This window comes from Bufo gargarizans, chromosome 7 (genome assembly GCF_014858855.1).
Source record: "Bufo gargarizans isolate SCDJY-AF-19 chromosome 7, ASM1485885v1, whole genome shotgun sequence".
In the NCBI taxonomy this organism is placed as follows: domain Eukaryota; kingdom Metazoa; phylum Chordata; class Amphibia; order Anura; family Bufonidae; genus Bufo; species Bufo gargarizans.
Window position 1 is genome coordinate 149,848,174 of NC_058086.1, and position 14,803 is coordinate 149,862,976.

The following is a 14,803-nucleotide window of genomic DNA, read 5'->3' on the forward strand; positions in this document are numbered from 1 at the left end:
GTTGGTGCCAGACGGACCGGTCTGAGTATTTCACAATCTGCTCAGTTACTGGGATTTTCATGCACAACCATTTCTAGGGTTTACAAAGAATGGTGTGAAAATGGAAGAACATCCAGTATGCGGCAGTCCTGTGGGCGAAAATGCCTTGTTGATGCTAGAGGTCAGAGGAGAATGGGCCAACTGATTTAAGCTGATAGAAGAGCTGAAGACTGAAATAACCACTCGTTACAACTGAGGTATGCAGCAAAGCATTTGTGAAGCCACAACACACACAACCTTGAGGAAGATGGGCTACAACAGCAGAAGACCCCACCGGGTACCACTCATCTCCTCTACAAATAGGAAAAAGAGGCTACAATTTGCACAAGCTCACCAAAATTGGACTGTTGAAGACTGGAAAAATGTTGTCTGGTCTGATGAGTCTCGATTTCTGTTGAGACATTCAAATGGTAGAGTCCGAATTTGGCGTAAACAGAATGATAACATGTATCCATCATGCCTTGTTACCACTGTGCAGGCTGGTGGTGTAATAGTTTGGGGGATGTTTTCTGGGCACACTGTAGGCCCCTTAGTGCCAATTGGCCATCGTTTAAATGCCACGGGCTACCTGAGCATTATTTCTGACCATGTCCATCCCTTCATGACCACCATGTACCCATCCTCTGATAGCTACTTCCAGCAGGATAATGCACCATGTGACAAAGCTCAAATCATTTCAAATTGGTTTCTTGAACATGACAATGAGTTCACTGTACTAAAATGGCCCCCACAGTCACCAGATCCCAACCCAATAGAGCATCTTTGGGATGTAGTGGAACGGGAGCTTCGTGCCCTGGATGTGCATCCCTCAAATCTCCATCAACTGCAAGATGCTATCCTATCAATATGGGCCAACATTTCTAAAGAATGCTATCAGCACCTTGTTGAATCAATGCCACGTAGAATTAAGGCAGTTCTGAAGGCAAAAGGGGGTCCAACACCGTATTAGTATGGTGTTCCTAATAATTCTTTAGGTGAGTGTATATTTGGCTGCTGCAAGCAAGAAGAGAGTGAATCAATAGACAATTTAGCAATAAGGCTTAGAGAAAAATCTGCAAGCTGTGAGTATGGCTCAGTGAGAGATGAACTTATTTGTGATAAACTGGTTCTGGATATCATCAATGAAAACACACGCCGCCACTTGTTGAGGAAACGCGATTTAGATTTGCAAACAGTGCTTGAGATATGTCACACCGCAGAACTGACAAGCATATGAAAGCTATGGAGCAGGATAAAACGACTGACAATATCAATATAGCCTCTTCACAGCAGCACAAGTTTCAACACAAGAGTCACTCACACAACTCACCTGAGCAGAAGCCTATATCATGCAAGTATTGTGGCAGTCTGTATTTCCGTGTGAAAGAAAAGTGCCCTGCATATGGGAAATGATGTACTGCTTGCGGTAAACAAAATCACTTTGCAAGGGTGTGTCTCTCCCATGAGATGAAAGTAAGGAAGCTACACACAATTCAGCAAGTGCCTGATTCTGAGGATGCACAACTGTGTAGAACTGATATGCTTTACTCCTCAGAATGCATTGGTGCTGTAGACACAAAAGGCAAGATATGGTTTGTAAACCTCAATTTAAATAATATAATCCAACCTTGTCAGCTGGATTCAGGTGCAACATGTGATATAATGAGTTTAAAGGACAAAATGAAACTGGCGCCCAAAACACCCCTTCAGCCTAGCAGCACTATAATAAAGCTGTATTCAAGGGAAATATTGAAATCATTGGGACTTTTCCAAACAAAATGCAGCAGACGAGATTGTGTGCACAAATTGCACTTTGAGATTGTGGAAGCTGATCAGTAACCGCTATTATCTGGTTCAACAATTAGCCAGCGAAATCTCTGACGAGGCCGCTGACAAAACAGCAAATTCTTCATGCCTACAGTGATGTATTTGAGGGCCCGGTAGTATCTGTTCCAGGGAGGTGCGCTTTGAACTTGACCCTGCTATTCAACCAGCTCAATGTGCCCCACAGAATGTACCAATAGCTATTAAGCCATAGGTCAAAGCACAACTGGACAAGTATGAAGCTGAGGAACATCTAACCTCAGTATCAGAACCCACGGATTGGATAAGCAACATGGTGGTTATCAGAAAGCCTGAAAAGATCAGAATCTGTATTGATCCCAAGTTCCTGAATATGGCCCCTAATCGGTCACACTACCTAATGCCTACGCTCAATGACATTCTGTACAAACTTCCAAAAGCGTGTATTTTCACACTAGTCGATGCAAGAGATGCCTTTTTACAGTGCAAACTAGATGAAAAAAGCAGGTGCATGACTACTTTCTGGACTCCTTGGGGGAGAAAGAGATGGCTTAAACTTCCATTTGGCACCAGAGGTCTACCAGCATAAACAACATGAACTATTGAGTGGGCTTCGTAGAATTGAGCCAATAGCTGATGACATTCTTATAGTTGGTTGTTGTAACACTGATGAAGAAGCTGAGCGGGACCATGACGAAAAGTTAATAGCGCTACTAGATCGTTGCAGATAGGGGATGCACAGGTGAAGCCAGCAGGCTTGATTAGGGTGTGCCCAAGCACACCCCGTGTGCACGCCTATGAGACAGGGCATAATGTACATAAGAATTAGATTGATATAGATATTAATGATGTTACCAAAGTCTAATATAAACATCTAATATAAATTCACAAGATGTAATTAATTGTTAGTAATATAATATATAATCATAAAGACCTGAGGAAATACGTAAGGGATTTCAATGTTCATCACATATTCTGTGAAATGAAAACAAAGATGTTATAGACTAAAATAAAATATAATAGGTGAATAATTCACAAAAAACAATTACCGTAAGCTCATATTCACGATTCAAGCCCTTTGGATCCAGAGTCTGCAGTCTGTGGATCCAGAAGGCTTCATGTTTTTTTAACATCTGAATCCTGTCGCCACCCTTCCGTGGTGGTAACACTTGTTCAATTATCTGAAAACATCATTGGGAGACATTGTAGCGACATTGCTCAAAATGAAAGGGAACTGGCAATATCAAATTCTTTTTCCATTGAATTATGTTTACAAAATCTGTCTTTCATCCGAGTTCCTGTTTCTCCAACATATAATAGCTCACACGGACACTTCAAAATATAGATTACGAAATTGCTGTTGCAAGTAAAAAAAACATTAATAGGAAATTTCTCTCCTGTATGTGGATAGAAAAAATATTCTCCCTTTATGATGCTGGAACAATTAATACACTGCAAACAGGGGAATGTGCACCTTTTGGGTGTAGACATTGTCAATCATTTGTCGTGGTAGGATTTTATTACTACCTATATCAGCCCTAACTATAGTATCTCTGATATTTTTTGATCTCTTGTAGCATACCATTGGAATTCATTTATTGTTGGATATGCCTTCTTCATAATGCCCCAATGTTTGTTAATGACACTTCTGAATTTATTACTCCAAGGGTGATACTTCACCACAAAAGGGATTCGCTTCTTTTTTTAGTTGTGCTGCCATGGGAGTTACACTGTCAAATTTGTCCCTTTCTTGTCGTAGCAGAGATTCTGGATATCCTCTCGTTAAAAAATTTTTTGTCATATAATTAATTCTAGTCTTCCTAATATTGTCTCGGACGCCAATATTAGGGAGAGAAGAATTAATGATATGACAAAAAAAATTCACAGAATATGTGATGGACATTGAAATCCCTTACGCATTTCCTCAGGTCTTTATGATTATATACTATATTACTAATAATTAATTATGTCTTGTGCCTTTATAGTAGACATTTGTGACATCATTAATATCTATATCAATCTAATGAGTATAATGTCGTACATAATAAGAGTCTAAGACACATCCAGCTATCCTCTTAATGCTGTTTCCAAACCATTTTGATTGGGTTTCCATAAATTTCTAACCTTTTTTTTTAATGAACCAGACACTCTCTTCTCTTCACTCTCTTTGGTTTATATTTGTTGTTACCTGCATGTAACCTTGTATATTCCCGCATGTAATCGTAGCAGGTAGGGGTGGGCGATATGGCCTAAAATCTATATTGCGATATAATTTTAAGCATGTGCGATATGCGATATATATTGCGATAGATTGTTTTCTATATGGGGGGGGGGTGTTTAAATATATATTTTTTTAACTTTTTATTTATTAACTATTGGCCTCATTAAGGGCTAGAACAACCCTTGTCATATTCCCCTAATCGAGCTCTATTAGGGTGAATAGGACTTTACACTCTCTGACCATGGCGCCAGCCTCTCATGTGCTCCCCCAGCCTCTTATCTGCCCCCCCCAGCCTCTGATCTGCCCCCCCAGCCTCTGATCTGCCCCCCCACCCAGCCTCTGATCTGCCCCCCCCAGCCTCTGATCTGCCCCCCCCAGCCTCTGATCTGCCCCCCCAGCCTCTGATCTGCCCCCCCAGCCTCTGATCTGCCCCCCTTCCCCAGCCTCTGATCTGCCCCCCTTCCCCAGCCTCTGATCTTCTCCCCCTGCCTCTGATATGTCCCCTCTGGTAACGCAACGCAACGTATTAATCATTGGTGGCAGTGGCCACAGGGTCCCCCTCCTCCCCCCCATCATTGGTGGCAGTTTGCAGTTCCGATCAGAGCCCCAGCAGTGTAATGCTGGGGCTCTGATCGGTTACCATGGCAGCCAGGAGTCACGCTGCTGAAGTCCTGGCTGCCATGGTATGTTAGTGAGCAGAGAGCAGCGCATTATACTCACGTGCGCTGTGGCCGCCGGTCGCTCCTTCTCATAGGTCTGTGCGGCGCATTGCTAATGCTGTTAAGCATTAGCAATCCGCCGCACAGACAGAAGAAGCAGCGACCGGCGGCCACAGCGCACGTGAGTATAATGCGCTGCTCTCTGCTCACTAACATACCATGGCAGCCAGGACTTCAGTAGCGTGACTCCTGGCTGCCATGGTAACCGATCGGAACTGCAAACTGCCACCAATGATGGGGGGGGGAGGAGGGGGACCCTGTGGGATATGGCCGGCACATTCATTGGTAGCGCAGTGGCCACAGTCCCTCCCCTCCTCCTCCTACTCTGTCCTCATTGGTTTTCAGCGGCAGCCGCGCACAGTGGGGAGGGAGAGACTCCCTCCTCCTCCTCCCTCCTCCTCCATCCGCTGTGCCAGCTCAGGAGAAAATGATCATATCGCGGTCCGGCGATATAGGCGATATGGCGAAAATCCATATCGTGGCCCAAATTCATATCGCATATCGCCTATATCGCCTATACCGCCCACCCCTAGTAGCAGGTATAGTTACTTCCTTTGTTTATATGTTTCCTTGACAACCTGACGTCACGGCTGGTGATGTCAGGTCCGGCGGGCTATCTAATTCCCGTTAGTTGTACACTTACTTGTTTGACAAAGACTCGATTGTTGAGTCGAAACGCGTCACATTTGCTTCCTCTATGTAGCAATAAAAAACAAGCATCACATCTACTTTTGTGAGTGATGGTCTTTTTCCTTCACACCTGGAAGTCAAGACAGATTAAATCAGTCAGTTCTCAGACTGTATTGCCTTCCCATCCATTTCCCCCCAGAAGGCAGAGGACCTGTCCAAACCCTTTACAACGCGAGAGGTCTTAAATTCACTTAAATCTGCACTGCGAAATCTGCACTGTGAACGCATTGCACCCGCATTGAATCCGGACCCGTTCATTTCAATGGGTCTGTGTAGATGAGAGTTGTTTTTCAAGCATCACTTGTGCGTTGCATGAAAATCGCAGCATGTTCTATATTCTGCGTTTTTAACGCAACGCTGGCCCCATTGAAGTGAATGCGGCTGTGTGAAAATCACATCGCATCTGCAAGCAAGTGCAGATGCAATTTGTTTTTCACGGATGGTTTCTAAGAGATGTTGTTTGTAAACCTTCTGTTTTTTATCACGCTTGTGAAAAACGCATCAATGCGCATTTCACCCACGCAATAAAAACTGAACAACCGAACAAAATCTCAGGCAAAACTGAATGAACTTGTCTGCGAAATCGCGCATTTATAACTGAACGCATCTGGACCTAATCCGTATCGCTCGCCTGCAAGGGGCCTTACTCCCTGACTTCATTGACCCACATCAAGTGGGCTTTGTACCTCAAAGGGAAGGAAAAGAGAACACAGAATATTATAACTGATGCCAAATCCAATAACATACCTGCAGTGCTATTAGGTACTGATGCTGAGAAAGCATTTGACCGAGTTGATCGGTCTTTCATTAAACAAGCGTTACTAAAATACCAAATTCTGGTCAAATTTATCTCTGCAATATTCTCCATGTACTGGAACACTTCTGCACAAGAAGCAGTTAATGGCCAATTCTCAAAGCCCTTTTCTATTTGTAATGGGACGAGACAGGGGTGCCCATTTCGTTCTCACTATTGAAACGCTCCTACCAAAAATATACGTTCTTGCCCCCAGGTTAGTGGTATACATTGTGGGGGGAGTGAAAACAAAGTTGCTGCCGACGGCCGCAGACGACCTACTGTTTATGCTATGTGACTCAACACAAGTTTTATCTTATTTGCAACCCCTTTTTAAAACTTTTGGACTTATGTCAGGCTTTAAAATCAATATGTCCAAATCACTAAACCTTAATATCTGCATTTCCTCAACTGCCTTTGACTGGTCAAAACCGACTTTGAAATATGTAGGTATACATATATCCTCTCAAACTTAATTATATTCCTTTGCTACAATACATGTCTCAAACGCTCACCTCTTGGTACATCCCCTTCTACTCATGGATCGGACGCAAGAATCTAATCTCTAACTACATTATGACTAAACTGACTTACCTGTTCCACACTCTACCTATACACATCCCTACTTTATTCTTTTGTTACAGTTAGGAAACTTTTTACGAAATTCATATGGCAATCCAGATTCCAGATTCCTTCTCTACACTCATCTGGCCCCAAACTCTAGGCGGCATGGGATTGCCGGATGTACACTTATAATATAAATCTGTTCACAATTGTTGATTGGATTCATCAACTGAAACATAAATATTGGGTTGCCATTGAGGAACAAATGGCCCAACTACCCCTTAGACGCCTAATCCTCTATAATTGTCCTCCAGTTTTGCCACCCAGCATTTCCTGACTATTCACTGTCACGAACCAGTGAGTGTGAACCCACTGTGCCACGTGTCCCACCTCCTCTAAGGGCGTTGTCAAGGTGTACCCCTCGATTCTTCACAGTACCCCTGATGGTGGGGATAGACTTTCCCGAGGGGAACACCAGGTCGCTACTAGTGATGAGCGAGCACCAAAGTATTTAGGTGTTTGGCCCGAACACATTGCTATATTTGTGTGCTCGGCCGAGTATAATGGAAGTCAATGGGAGACAACCAGGCACCCCTTGCTCGGAAGAGAAGAGAGTGTCTGGTTCATTAAAAAAAAGGTTAGAAATTTATGGAAACCCCACCAAAATGGTTTGGAAACAGCATTAAGAGGATAGCTGGATGTGTCTTAGACTCCTATTATGTACGACATACAATAGACAACCACACAAAGGCTATATGCCAAAAGCCAGGTATGCACAAGTCATCAATCTATCCATGAGACAGATAACAGCCAGCATACTTGTTACGGTTACTCCCCGGCTAGCTGGAAGCTGGACCGCTTGGATAGTCTGGATCTCTGTTTAGGGAGAGAGAGAGGAGCCGCTTCGTCTCGATATCCAGAAGGATCCTGTAAATGTAGAACAATCCCACTAGCTATCTTACAGCTAGGATAACCTTCCCTCCACAAACGAGTCGAGGCTGCGATTTGAGGGTCAAGGTAGAGCGAAGTTTATTGACCAGGATCTCCTTTTATACAATCCTGCCCTGGAAAGGGCTACATTTACATGATTACCACAATACCCAATCACATACGTGGTACAACCCCCAAGTCTCCTCCCCTCAGATATGCCTTTAACATAATTAACCAACACACAGTGTTACCCAAGTTCTGGATGTACCCCAAAACCAGGGGGTACATCTTTAAATTCGGTATCCTCAGACAGTCCTAGTGTAGGGGAACAACATATCCAAAATCCGGCTCCTTCGGTCAAAGGGTTCGGGAGTTACGGGTCCCTGAAGTCCTGACCGACCGCACAGACTTTCCAGCCGAAAATGGTTCCCCAAGCTTTGGTCTTGCAGCCGGTCTCCGCTCGTGCGCCAAAACCCCACGAAACCCCTGCCCCCCTACAGCCACCACGGTGTCCGCCGGATTCTCCATGCGAGGTTTAGTCCTTCAACCGAACGGCCGGTCGGTAGCTCCAGCCCGTTGTCCTGGAGGACTCAGCAGTGCTCGCCTGTCTGCGCATCCGCCCTTAGTTCCAGGCGACTGCTGGCAACCACCGCTGTTCGGGCGCAAGATGGCTGCGACCACGTGCAAGGTCCCTAAATGGCGGCTACCCATGCCCAACACAAAGGATTCATGCTGAACCCTGCGAATGGCTGAAAATAGAGCTGGGAGGCAAAATAGCACTTAATTGCACACAGTGTAACTAACAGTTTTGTAACAGTAAAATAGCACTTAATTGTACACAGTGTAGCTAACAGTTTGTACTAACAGTTTTGTAACAATACTTTACTATGGCAGTCTCGTGCACTATGAGATATTCCAAATCAGCTCTCACCTGACTGAGAACCAGTAAACCTCAAAGTAATTTTGCATCTGTTGGATGGCTTGGGTGGACCTGCACACCTAGATCGATATCATGAGGGCGACAAAAAGTTTTCAGATTGTTCTAACATAATATTCAATAACCTTTTTATACAGTTTTGTCATGTAAAACTCATTTGCATAAACATGGGCATATGGGAAAGACATGCAAATGAGCATAATCTGTCATGAACAGCACCCTCTATTAGTTGCATAGTATTATGACAAGACTATTCGCTGAGATCATATTTGCTATATTGCTCTAAGGTATGCTGGCTGTTATCTGTCTCATGGATAGATGGATGGCTTGTACATACCTGGCTTTTGGCATATAGCATTTGTGTGGTTGTCTATTGTATGTTGTACATAATAGGAGTCTAACACGCATTCAGCTGTCCTCTTAATACTGTTTCCAAACCATTTTGATGGGGTTTTCATCATTTTCTAACCTTTTTTATGAACCAGACACTCTCTTCTCTTCCAAACAGGGGGTGCCTGGGGTTCTCCCATTGACTTCCATTGTATTAAATTGTATTCGAGCACCCAAATTATTTGGCCGAGCACTTGGATCTGCCGAGCATAGCGATGCATCGAGGCGAACAGCAGTTCAGCCGAGCATGCTCGCTCATCACTAGTCACTATCTCTTGAGGAGGGTAGGCACACGAGGCAGCTGGTCCAGAGGGACCAGGAGATAACTAAGTAGGTTCCAGAAGTACAAGCATAGTCAGGCAGGCGGGGTCGTTACCAGGAGCAACAGCGCAGGACCGAAGGATGAGGCAGAGGCGTAGTCAGACAGGCAGAAGGTCATGGTAGGCAGCACAGGAACAGGTCACACAATCCGGATTGGCAATAGGAGAGTCAAGGCAAACAGACAGTAATCAGATGATTAGCAGAATCCAGGAACAAGGTAATAGGAGCACATGTGAGTATCAGGAGCTAGCAAACACAATGACCTTGACATTGAGGCATCTGGGAAGCGGGCTGAGCCACTTTAGTACCTGCAGGAGAGCCTGGGTTGGTCACCGAGGTCACATGACCCAACTCATGCAGCCCAGGGAGTGATGCACGCCGTCCCTAAGGCAGTGTAACAAGAAACCAGCAGCAAGCATGCTATGGCCAGGGCTGAGTGGAACCTGTGGAGCAGAATCCTCAGCACCACAGCACGTACAGCGACAGAGCCAAGGACTGCAGCAGTGGATGGAAGGATCACCTCTGAGCACAATGCCCAGGACCACGGCGGTAGCGGGGGAACAGCGGCATACAGAAGCCGCTGTTACATTCACATTACACACATGGACCATATGGAAATCACTCAACCTTATCCATAAGTTTGTATCGGAAGCCATAACATTGCTACAGGTCTGAGATATAGTAAATCCAAATATAGGGTTACTTCAACCCAAGGTTTAATCCTGATGCTAGAAGAAACTAAAACGATTCTTAGAACCCCTTCATTTAACTGTCTGCCCCCACTCCACCCTTCAACGGGCGCTTAAATCCTTACTGAGATAGGCTGACTAATAGATCATTATCCCAATTTGAATCTATGGTACAACAAACAGCAGGGGCGGATTGGAAAGTTAAACTTTGCGCCGTTTTGTAGTTGGGAGGGCAGGGCCAGCAATGCTAATGTGTGGGTGTCAAGCTCATCAGGTGGAGAACATTGCTGCTCATTCCTGCATGGTTCTGGAGTCAGTCCAAGCTCTTTAGTTTAATCAATCAAAAGGAAGGATCCAGCAGGTAAAATCCAAATAAGGCTATATTTCTTCATTTAAAATTGGAGTACAGCACAGTTTTCTGTACCATTCCCATAACATATTGCAGCACATTGTACCACCCCAACAGAGCCAAATACCACAGTCCATCACAAATGACTGCTGCCAGCAGCACAAAATACATCCTCAAAAACTTCAACCGGCCGTTAGTGGGGCCCAGACGGCCCCCTAGGCATTGGCCCACCAGGAAATTTTCCTGTAAGGTCTATGGCCAATCCGCCCCTGACAAACAGCACCTCCTAAAAAACTCCCCTCATACTTTTATCATACTCTCTAGAGATGAGCGAATCGAATCCCGCAAAGTGGAATTCGATCCGAATTTCAGGATAAATTCGATTTGCCTCGGAGCTGAATTTCCTCGTGCTTCGGTAAGCAAATTGATTTAACGTGAAATAGTGTAAAAAATAAATTAAAAAAATTCTTACCTCATCCATTTGCTCGCGACAGACCACCAGCTGGCATCTTGATTGAAGATCTCGGACGAAATCCCATGCGTGGTGACGTATGACGTCACTATGTCGTCCGGCGTGATGAGGCAATCTCGCGCCATGTGAGATTTCACGCCAGGTCTTCAAGAAAGATGGCGGCGGCTGGCCCATCATGAGCAAATGGAGGCGGTAAGTTTGATTTAATTTAATTTTACACTTTATTTTAATTTTTACACTGTTTTTACACTCATGTATGATCGCGGCATCTGAGAGGTACAATGATGGGGGGCAGCGCTATCGCAGCTCCCTGTCAATGCACTCACGACTTACAATTTTTTTTGTAAATTTCGGCGAATCAGCCTAATCGAACTTTTGAAAAATGTGCTCATCTCAAATACTCTCTTATCCACAACCAAAGCATCAGACCTTTCTTATATAAAAGCATGGGAAAGTGACTTACAGCAGGGGCGTAGCTATAGGGGATGCAGAGGTAGCAGTTGCTACCGGGCCCAGGAGCCTGAGGGGGCCCAAAGACCCTTGTGCCATATAAGAGGACACTGGTATTATTGAAAGTACTGTACATGCTGGTCAAGTTACACCTCTGGTTGAAGGGAACGGGTTAGGTCAAGAATTTGGATTGAGGGGGGTGCCGTTTCAATTTTTGCCTCAGGTGGCATGAAGGCTAAGTGTTTCCCTGTCCCTTGCCAGAAAGTACTGAGGGAAGGGGGGCCCAAGCTGAACTCTTGCACCAGGGCCCATGAGCCTTAAGCTACGCCCCTTGACTTACAGACAATGTTCTCTGAAACCCAACTTAAAACACTCCTGAGATCTTCAAAGATTACATCCCGATGTGCATGTATAAAGGAAAGTGGTTTCAAAATCTTGGCCAGATGGTATATGTGGGAGGGAAAATACTCAAGATAGACAATTCATACCTTGTTACATGCCGGAATTTGTAAAAAAAAGTTGTGTTTCGTTCTTCAATGCTTTAAAAATAGAAATAACGATTGATTATTGTATGATATTACAGATGGACTCATTACTCTATAACCAAGGATGCTCTTGTAACTATGATTTAGGCCTCATGCACACAACCGTATTTTGTTTCCGTGTCCGATCCGTATTTTTTGCGGATAGGATCCGGACCCATTCATTTCAATGGGTCCGCAAAAAATGCAGACAGCACACCGTGTGCTGTCTGCATCAGTATGTTCGCAAAAAAAAAAGTGCATGTCCTATTTTTTTCTAGTTTGCGGACAAGGATAGGCATTATTACAATGGATCTGCAAAAAAAACTGATCCGCAAAAAAAAACAGATGCCATACGGAACGTCATTTGTTTTTTTTTTGCGGAACGCAAAACACATACGGTCATGTGCATGTAGCCTTATTGTATGTGATAATGGATACCTGCTAGGAACCCTGTAAACATACATTGTTTATATAGAGAAACATCGTCAGAACTTACTGACATTATAAAAAAATATGCAACACCTCTCTGAGATGCTCGCTGAAAGACAGTCTAGTGACAAACATAAACTATCCAATAGTACTCTTCCGGCAGTACAACAACCTTATACCAATGAGTAGATTTTGCTTCACGTTTTTTGTTTTTTATTCTGCCCCCCCCCCTTTCCATTTTTTCCCTCTCCATTTTTGCTATATGTTTTGTTTTTCAATGCTTTTAAAATAGAAACTACTGATAATTGATAACAGTTTACTGAAGAAAATAGTAGGAAGTCTTTGCAATAAGGACAAGTGCACACAGCTATAGTTTTCCTTCACCCCAAAAAATAGAACATGTCCTATTCTTGTCCGTAGACATTTTTGCAGGAGCAAAATAAAATCGCGACATGCACTTTGCTGGTATCCGTGTTTTGCAGATCCGGGATTTGCAGACCGCAAAACACTTACGGCCGTGTGCATGAGCCCTAAGTCTGCACATAACTTGACATGCAGTGTCGATTTTTACGTCCGCAGAATATCAATTTATGCTGTAGATTTACACTACAGATTCCATCCTTTGCTCTGGAGAAAGTATGGAATCGCTGACAAATCTGCAGTCAAATCTGTGACAAAATTGGCATGAAACCTATGCGGATTTGGCTGCAAATTCATTGCCGATTTTGACAAAGATCCATAGCAATATCCGTGTAATTTTTTTTTGCTATAAAATATGTCCCTCGTGGACTTACCCATCATACGTCAGTACCCTGACTCTTTAGGGTACATCTACATGGTGACATGCATGTGGGATGCAACTGACTGCAATACACAAATCACAAAAAAATCCAATACTGCTGCATTTTTTTTTTTGCAAAACCCCATTTATTCTCATGGCAGCCCCGCTACTCTGCGATCCACGGTCTCATGACGGCTGTTGCAAAAATTACCAAAATTGCCATGCAGATGTAAGGCTACATTCACACTAGCGTTCGAGGCTCCGCTTGTGAGTTCCGTTTGAAGGCTCTCACAAGAGGCCCCGAACGGATCCGTCCAGCCCTAATGCATTCTGAGTGGAAGGGGATCCGCTCAGAATGCATCAGTCTGGCACCGTTTGTCAGGCAAACGGATCCGTCCAGACTTACAATGTAAGTCAATGGGGACGGATCCGTTTGAAGTTGACACAATATGGCTCAATTATCAAACGGATCCGTCCCCCATTGACTTTTAATGTAAAGTCTAAACGGATCCGTTTGCATTATCATGAACAAAAAACGGATCCGTTCTAAACGGATCTAAGCGTTTGCATTATAGGTGCGGATCCGTCTGTGCAGATACCAGACGGATCCGGACCTAAACGCAAGTTTAAAGTGAAAGTAGCCTAACCTATCATCGAAAGTGTATGCATGCTGACAGGTGTCTATATAAGCCATGATATTATTTACTAATATTAAATTGCTTTAAACCGTGTCTAGGTATATAGCGCGGACACACTGTAATATACATTCTGTAGTAGAAGCTAGAGAGTATCGGAATTATTTTATATAGAGAGGATAAATTACAACGCAAGCGTTGTATCCATTCAAAACCCTTTCAAAACCTTTCACAAAATATATTTTCTATATAATAAAGCAATGCATTTCCTAAACTGAGATATCTAAAGATTTTCAAAGCCAAGTTATACATTTCGATCTATGCATTATCCATCTAAAATACAATTTTCATGGTACATTATACTATACTTTATATTACCTTGAAATCTTCCTGTAATTTTCTCCTTTTCCTTTGTTATTTTTTACACGAATCCAAACAAGTTCTGTCAGCTAGTTAATGCAGGGAAGTAGAAACTGAGAGTTGAGGGAGGATAATAACAACAGATATATACCATGAAAGTCCTGGAAGGGCACACTGAGTTGCTTTAACCCTTTAAGTACACAGTCAGTTTTGACCTTAAAGGGGTTATCCTATGACTAATGTAAAAAATGAAAATCTGACATCATGTAGTACATGAGTCTCTTTCTAACAAAGCTAGAACCTGCCCTGTACCTCACAGGGATCCAGAGATCTCACCTTTCATTGCTCTGCTGGATTTATATCAATCTGGCATCTTAAGGGGAGTGTCTTTTATGCTGTAGATAAGGGGGCGTGTCCGTGCTCTCCCTATCACATCTCAGGAGGCAGTTGAAGGCTGAAACTGAGCATGTTTGGGCTTCTCTTTGAGCAGGTCAAAGAAATAAGAATAAAAACAAACAGCAGGTGGCGCTGTACACATACATTTTATTGAATAACTCAGTAGCTTGGCAAAATCTTTAATTCTATGCAATTACAAAAGCATTTAGAGTATTTTTTGGTGGGACAACACCTTTAATGCCCCAGTTTTTTTAATCTGCATTATGTAATAACTTTGCAGTGATTTTTCTTATGCAAGTGACTCTGAGATTGTTTCTTTGTTTTGTTTGTGA

At 43.5% G+C, this 14,803-nt stretch overlaps 1 protein-coding gene across 6 annotated transcripts in view; it reads right to left on the reverse strand.

The window, feature by feature from the left end:
* The window catches only part of LOC122943227 (dimethylaniline monooxygenase [N-oxide-forming] 2-like), a 108,623-nt gene extending 94,218 nt beyond the window's left edge, over window positions 1-14,405 (reverse strand). For 2 of the 6 annotated variants that reach the window (XM_044300813.1, XM_044300809.1), the window contains exon 1: window positions 14,094-14,405. The gene's annotated coding sequence lies outside the window, so the exon portion shown is untranslated. Of the gene's footprint in view, window positions 1-1,348; window positions 1,451-5,404; window positions 5,522-11,834; window positions 11,886-14,093 lie in introns of those variants that run through there. The other 4 variants (XM_044300814.1, XM_044300812.1, XM_044300811.1 and 1 more) reach the window with 3 other exon arrangements.
* Between the last annotated feature and the right edge of the window lie 398 nt (window positions 14,406-14,803).